The sequence below is a fragment of the Photinus pyralis genome, unplaced genomic scaffold (assembly GCF_008802855.1).
Source record: "Photinus pyralis isolate 1611_PpyrPB1 unplaced genomic scaffold, Ppyr1.3 Ppyr1.4_LG1, whole genome shotgun sequence".
Taxonomy (NCBI): Eukaryota; Metazoa; Arthropoda; class Insecta; order Coleoptera; family Lampyridae; genus Photinus; species Photinus pyralis.
In genome coordinates, this window is record NW_022170249.1 from 43,772,369 (window position 1) to 43,779,941 (window position 7,573).

Sequence of the window (7,573 nt, forward strand, 5' to 3'; positions counted from 1 at the left end):
GCATAGAATATATTGTATTAGTTTCAGGAATGATTTATGGCGGTTTAACTGGATACACGCGACGAATTGGGGTGCAGCCGAGGGCGTACAGGGTCATTTCTTTTGATCTACTAGTTCCGGTAAAGTGTAGGACAACTTCATTTTGTCAAATAGAAACTTTGAATATTCTTCTTCTACATCGGAAAATAATAAACTTTCATGGGAAACGTTTTTGTCTAAACTTATTTTTATCATTTTATTATTTTTTGAAGACACTCTTCTCAAAGCGCTATATTTGGATTGAGCTAGAAAGCTGTTCTGTCAAGAATTTGGCAACTGGTTTTGTATGGAGATTCGTATTAGTTTTATTTGAGGTGTCTATGTATAAAATTCTATTTAATTATCTTTACGAGTAAAAAAACATTGAAGGCGCTTGCTCAAAACAATTTTTTGAATCGGCATTAGTTTTATTTTTATTGGAACTGCGTATGTATAAAATTTCATTAAATATTCTAGCAAATAAAAAACTTTGGATTGCTCATGCGAAAGATAGTTTTTTGTATCTTTATAGTTGCTTGAGGTTTAAGGAAATCGGAGCTTCATATTTCTAACAGTAATGGTAAAAGAAACACTTTTTGTAGAGGTTTGGGCAATTTTTGGGATACCCAAACTAACTGAACCCCATGGCACATGATCGTCTAAACTAAAGCTACCTAACCTGAATAACAAAATACCAGGAACACTTACTACGTTGTGTTTTTTTTAAGTTTAAAAAGTCATTATGCAAACATAAATGACGAGAGCGTATTTTTCTCCTAATAATATTAATGCTAGGACCAGGAAAAAATACCGGTAGGTACGAGATCCTTAGCCCATTCTCTTTCAAATGAGCAGCCTATCGTCGAAGTCTATACAGTTTAATGAAAAAAAGAGGAGCGTATATAAATACATAAGTGACAATGCCCATGTTGTACTGGAATGTCGTTAAATTGGCAAATAATCTAACACGATCATATAATTACTAGATAGATGCAATATACGTAAAGATAAAAGAATAAAAATACAGCACCTAAATAACAGTTGAGACACTCACAGTAACTCGGTATTCGAAACGTAAACATTACCACTGTACTTAACAAAAGCACAAATACCTCTGCTTAAATTTCACCTAGCAAATCCTAGACGAAAAATTGTTAACATCGACGCGGCCAGAGTCGTCGGTTGATATGGATCATTAACTGCCCTCTTCTCGCCTTATGTTTGACACTTTTATTGTAAATTATGGTCCATTCGAATGTAGGGCAGAGAAGAAAAAACACGTGTTCCACGGAAATGAAATAGAGCGCAATCTCGAATTCTTTCGTGGCGCGAGGGGCGGCTTCGGGAATATTTACATCGAATTTTAGCGGGAAAATTCGGTTCCATTACACTATACATACTCTGAATCTCATATTATTCAACTCGAAGGGTCTATGATTTCTGTTACATAGGTCTTGATTTATACCTAAACAAGAAACAAGAAAAAAAGGCGAGTGACTTTAGCACATTTTCCATGCACAGATCAGTACTTCCGGAAAGGCTATACAGACACAAGCATTTGTATGGTTAAAGCATGTTTTAGGAATATCTTCATAAATAGGAAAGTTGGCATGGCGCCTACACACATTTGATTTTTACTGTTTGCGATATGTGCATCTATGGTACAAATTTACAAAAAATCTCTAGAGGTAAGAGTGGTGACATTGCGCAGTCTGTGCATGTTTGATTTATAGGATGTTGGTCTTTATTGGAACATCCGCTATTAATATTCCTTAAAAACCTATCATTCAAAGAAATGTTTTGGGCAAATTTGCGGAAGTTTGAAGAAATAATGGCATGTTTTATTTGGAAAAGTTACTGTTCATGGATTGCCTTCTATATATATTTATCTACCCACTTCGTTCGGCGGCATGAAAAGAAATACTTCCCCTCCACATCAAATTATCTACTATTGACGGTACATATTGAATGGATTAAAGGTACCTACCTATGTGGTACCAATTGTTTGTATTTAACATTGTCCATAAAATGTCCCGGAATTGCTTTGCACAGATTCATCATCGCCGAACACCAATGACATATGGAAAATTCTTTGTAATAATAAATGATCATAATCCCTTGCCGTAGGCACTTGTTTGCAAATATATTCGGGTAACATCAGTAAGGTGGCATGTTGGTTGTCTGACGAACAGTTGGATATTACAAATGACCAAAATAGTACCACGTGATGCGTCTCGACAAGACCTACGATTCTCCCTTGGGCGGTACCCACTTCCCACGCTCCAAGAAGAAGAAGTTAGCCTTTAAAGTTTTGGCCCTTCCGATGGAAACGTCTCGTCGATATCTATTACTTTCCCTTTGTGGATACCCATTTCTGACGCTTTTCTTTTGTTGGTACCCCTTTCGGCGGTACCCACAATGAAGTCTAGAAGAGTATATGAGTTACCTCGTGGATATCCAGGAAATGAGTTCTGTTGTTTTCCCAAGAAAATGAATGCATAAATGTATGTTTTGATATATTTCGGCCTAAATCTTGGCGAATGCATGATTTAAAATCTGCGACGGATTTTTTTCTTATTTTGTTATTAAAAAATTCACATTTTTGGCACACACAAAAATTAAAAAAAAAATGCCCTTTTGTGGACACTTTGTCCGTCGGTTCGTCTGTCCGTCCGTACGGTCACTACTAGTTCTTTATCTTAAGAGCTATTGTTCTACTTTTTTTGCTATTTGGTTCGTTATGGTGTCGAGGCTTGCACCAAGGAAGGATTTGTGTCTGTGCCGCTTAAGAAAAAAGTGATGGTAAAAAATCTGTATGTCATGTACCACAATTTTACACTTTTTCCGTTTATTAACGATCCTTATAATGTTGTATTGCTGTCTGCCCGTCGGTCTGTCCGTCTGTCTATCCGTCCGTCTGTCTGTCCGTGTGCATTTGTGCACGATAACTTTTGTATTTGCGCAATCCAATTTTCTTTGTTGTTAAGATATTTAAATGAAATGTTGTATGTAAGCAGCTCAAGTAAATGTGAAACTAATGTCGAATCAAAAATTTGTTCTGCGCATGCGCCTTCCGATTGTTTTTACTTGTGAAGATATTTAAATGAAATTTTGTATGTTGACACCTCGAATAAAGTTATAACTATTGCCTAATCAAAAATTTTAGGATAGTATTCTTCTTATAAACTGAAATTACAGTGGCGGGTCAAAAATGGATTGCACTTATGCAACGCTAACTTTCTTATTTGTGGTCGGATTTTTACGAAATTTTAATAATAGTTGCACCTTACAAATGGGAAATAAATGCAAGTGGAAATGCGCTTTTTTGTAAATCGTTTACAATTACTTTTTTAACTTGTTTGAAATTTCAGCGATTACTCCTTTTATTAAAAGTAAGTTGAAGTAAGTCAATTCCTTACTACAAGCATGTCAAAAGTCGGGTGGGCACATGCGCGCAGAGTTAACTTTCTTATTGGTTGCACGATTTATCTGAAATTTTAATGCCAACTTTTTCTAATAAAGGAAACTGCGTTGTTTACCCACACCCTAACTAACTTTTCTCAATGTACATACCGTTTTAAAAACTTTCCACAAATGTTTACTACTTCCCTTAACAATACCAAGATTGCTTAACTTCTTTTGTACGCTGTTCTTTTGAAAGCGACGAACTGCCTCTTCAACAAAACAAATAGGGTCGACGGCCCGAGAATACACGCTCTTCAACCGTCGTGACACTAGCAGTAGCAACCCCGTTTTTACATTGGGTTTAGTATTTAAGGGAACGTCACTTCCACCATAAGATAATTGTGTTTCAACAACACCCTTAAAGTTTAAAAAAGATTCATAAATAAGCAAGGTAACATCGCATGCGCACATCTGATTTTGATTATATGCGACGTGTTTCCCTTTGCTAGAAGCATTTGTGGTTAAAATTTTAAAATTATATCTTTACAAATGAAAAAGTTGACATTGCGCCGCAGTTTGCACATGCGCAGAGTAACCGTAACATTTTGCTTGGTTCAGGTGCTAGGTGCTACCACAGACACAGCTAAGCTATTGCATACCAAAAGAACGAACCAAATACCTACATTGAAAACTGTAGTACCTACCTACTTAAGGCCTCGGACGAACGGACCGAGAAAGTGGCTGCTAAAAAGGCACCGAAAAGTAAAAACGACCGGACGTCAGTTAGGAATTTAATGACTATTACTGGCAACGGTTTTTCGAATTTAGTAATTACATATATTAATTTGATAAACCCACCAAAAAGATGTTACTCCCGAGGAAAGACTTTTTTTTTCTTTTTCCGCACGAAATTGGTGTAGGAGGTAATTTAAACTATGATCAAATTCATAAATGGATTTAATACCTACTGTAACAAATAAATATTGAATGTTGATATTTCTCATAGATGACGTCAGACATGTGAAACAAAAAACATAAACTTAGAATTTGCTGCCTATAAAATATTTATTTTTGCAACTTTCGTGTGTGTGCCAAATGAAATAGCGAAAAAACTAGGAGCCTTTTCAGGAGAATAAGGTCCAAGTACCATAGCATGTTTTCAATTTTTGGGAATGCCATATAAATTATTTAAATTAAACAAAGCGATATTTGGTGTTATTGAAGAATGGTCGCTGTTAATTCATAGTACAATCGAGCTCAATACCATCTGATTGTTGTTGCATAAGTATTGAAACAGACGGTGTCACTGCGTATGTGAAATAAATAATTACCCTACATTCTTTTCGTTTAGGTATTCAACTTTCCCTCTACTTGGCCCTGTTTCAAGATTTCGTATTGAGAATATAGTAACAAATTGATATTGTATGTATACAGTCTGTTTACCTTTAAATTCAATACCTCGAACATTTTAACCCTTAGGTACTAATTATGTAAAACATTTTTACCGTATTTTTCTCAAAGTGAAAAGTCGCTATAGGCTGAACTTTGTCGTCCGTCCGTCACACGTACTCCTTCTACTTACACCACTGAACCGATTTGAAAGGGCTTGGTCCAAAACACTACGAATAGAAGTAAAACTAACGTTTTCAAAATGTTGTTTTGCGCGCATGCGCAATGCCAATGCTCTTTATTTATTTATTTAATGATTTAATGCCCAACAGTTTACACAAATTATAGGACACAATATGAACTAATATAAGAAAAAAGAACAAAATTTAAGATATATAGACGCTGTTGGATTTTGGATTTGGATATAATTTAGTACATATCTAATAAATTTTTGTTCTTATTAATGAAAGGATTTAAATGAAATTTTATACAAGCAAATCTACATTCTTCCTTTAACTCTTTCGCCGAAAGCAGATTCTGCTAACTATTATCTTAAAGTGTCTCTAGATAACAGTCACCCGAACCATCACTTGCTTACAAATGAGATCACAAATGCCCGTCTAAATAGATGTAGAACGATAGGAGAAAGAGCTAGAGAAGAACTAAGACACTTAGAACTCCATGAAGCAAATTTTGCAGATTTGTCTAAAATAGTTCGAGGCAGGCTTGTAAAAGCTCAAATAAATGAGCGTTGGAGTGACCAGTGGAGGGCATCTGACACATTCTTGAAGAGGGTCAAGCCCAGCCTAGGACCACTGTTTCTTGTTAATACGAATCGTTCCGCTTTGATAAAACTATATAGACTCCGGCTTGGCCATACTGCCTTGACACATTGTTTTTTTGTTGGCCGGTGAAGATCATCCTCATTGCGTAAGGTGTGATGTAAACCTAACACCGGAGCATATAGTTTGTGTTTGTCCAGAATACCAAGATGCCCGTAACCTCTATCAAATAAGTGACATATGGGAAGAGAATTTTAGCACTGTAAATAAATGCTCAGAAGTACTGCGATTTCTAAGCACCATAAATGTGATAAGTAAACTGTTTGTAATATGTCCTATGACTGTACGTTTGAGCTGAAAATCTGTGATATATATGTAACTAGTATGCATCTTAAAACTGTGATATCTTAGCTGCTATAAGTAGGAAATAGATCGGCAAATGGCCTTAGAAGCCGAAGCTTCAGGTGGGGTTTTAGTGGGTATGCCCAAATAATGGGAACTACTCCAAACCTCCATCTGGAGTGTGCGTAATTCATTTCCCCACCTGTCCAAAAAAAAACACCAGTCTTAAAATTTGGTTTTGCACATGCGCAATGGCAACTTTCTTATTTATGAAAGCAATTAAATGAAATATCATATTATATAGGCACTTTGAATGAAACTAAAACTAATACCGGTTTCAAAATTACTGTTTACGCATGATGTATGTTTTATTTTCCAATGAAATTTCGAATGTAGACAATGTGCAATATGCTATTTACGAAAGCATTTAAAAAAAGTTTTATATGATGTAGACACTTGGAATAAAAGTAAAAACTCATGCCCATTTCAAAATTTGTATGTATTTGTATACACTTCACTATTTTTCATTAACCTGTATAGACTTCGACGATAGGCGGCTCATTTGAAAGAGAATGGGGTAAGGATCTCGTGCCTACCGGTATTTTTCCTGGTCTTAGCATTAATATTATTAGCAGGAAAATACGCTCTCGTCATTTATGTTTGCATAATTGCTTTTTAACTTGTTCGTAATTTACGATCAAATTAAATTAACCTCTCAAACAGAAAGTAGAAACAATGTGACTCCATCATTGGTTTGTTTGTGTAGCGTCTTTGTCCAATGCTTGTAATTCGTCGTCTACAAACTTCTTTGGTCGCTTTCACATTTTTTGTCAATGCCATTGAAATAGACACTTTTAAAACGTTGAAACCAGCGTTCACAAGTCTTGATGGTTGACGATCGCCGCGCCGTAAGTTAAGTCTCTTCAAGAATACCGCGACGTTCCAATCAAGAGTTGGACTGGGTCAAGCATAGAGTGACCCGGTAACCCAGTTAGTTTACTGACCCGGTGACCCAGTTGACCCGGTGACCCAGCTTGACCCGGTGACCCAGATTGACCCTGTAGCCCAGCTTGACCCAGTGACCCATCTTGACTCAGTGACCCATCTTGACCCAGCTTTACTCAGTGACCCGGTGGCCCCGTAATTAAATTATTGTTAGGTCATTTCAAGTCAATTTCAAGTAACTTTTAATTTAAAAAAAAACTTCCTCAATAATATTCGCCAACAAGCACGTAGCCCAATTTCATTCAAGAGAACTAATACCAAAAAATCAAATGCATTTGTTTAAAGTTTGTAGTCAAGTAGTCAATGAAAGTATTTAGAAAAAAGATTTATTTGGATTAAGCTAACTAGTAGAAAAAAATTAAATGTGAATGAACACCTGTAAGCAAACTGGTAAGCCCTGAAGCAAAGAAACGAAGGAGGGAACTGTTTAGAAATAACATTATTCTAATACAATTCGGGACATGGAAAGTTTTTTACGGCAGTATTAAAGCAAACATCACAGAAATGGCAGTTGTCAAGCAATCGAGTATTATTTTCAACAAACCAGCATTCCATTTATTTCATAATCTGTACACTTGAACCGAGGGCACTGACTTAACTACGTTATTCGATCAAACTAGGTTACTGGGTCG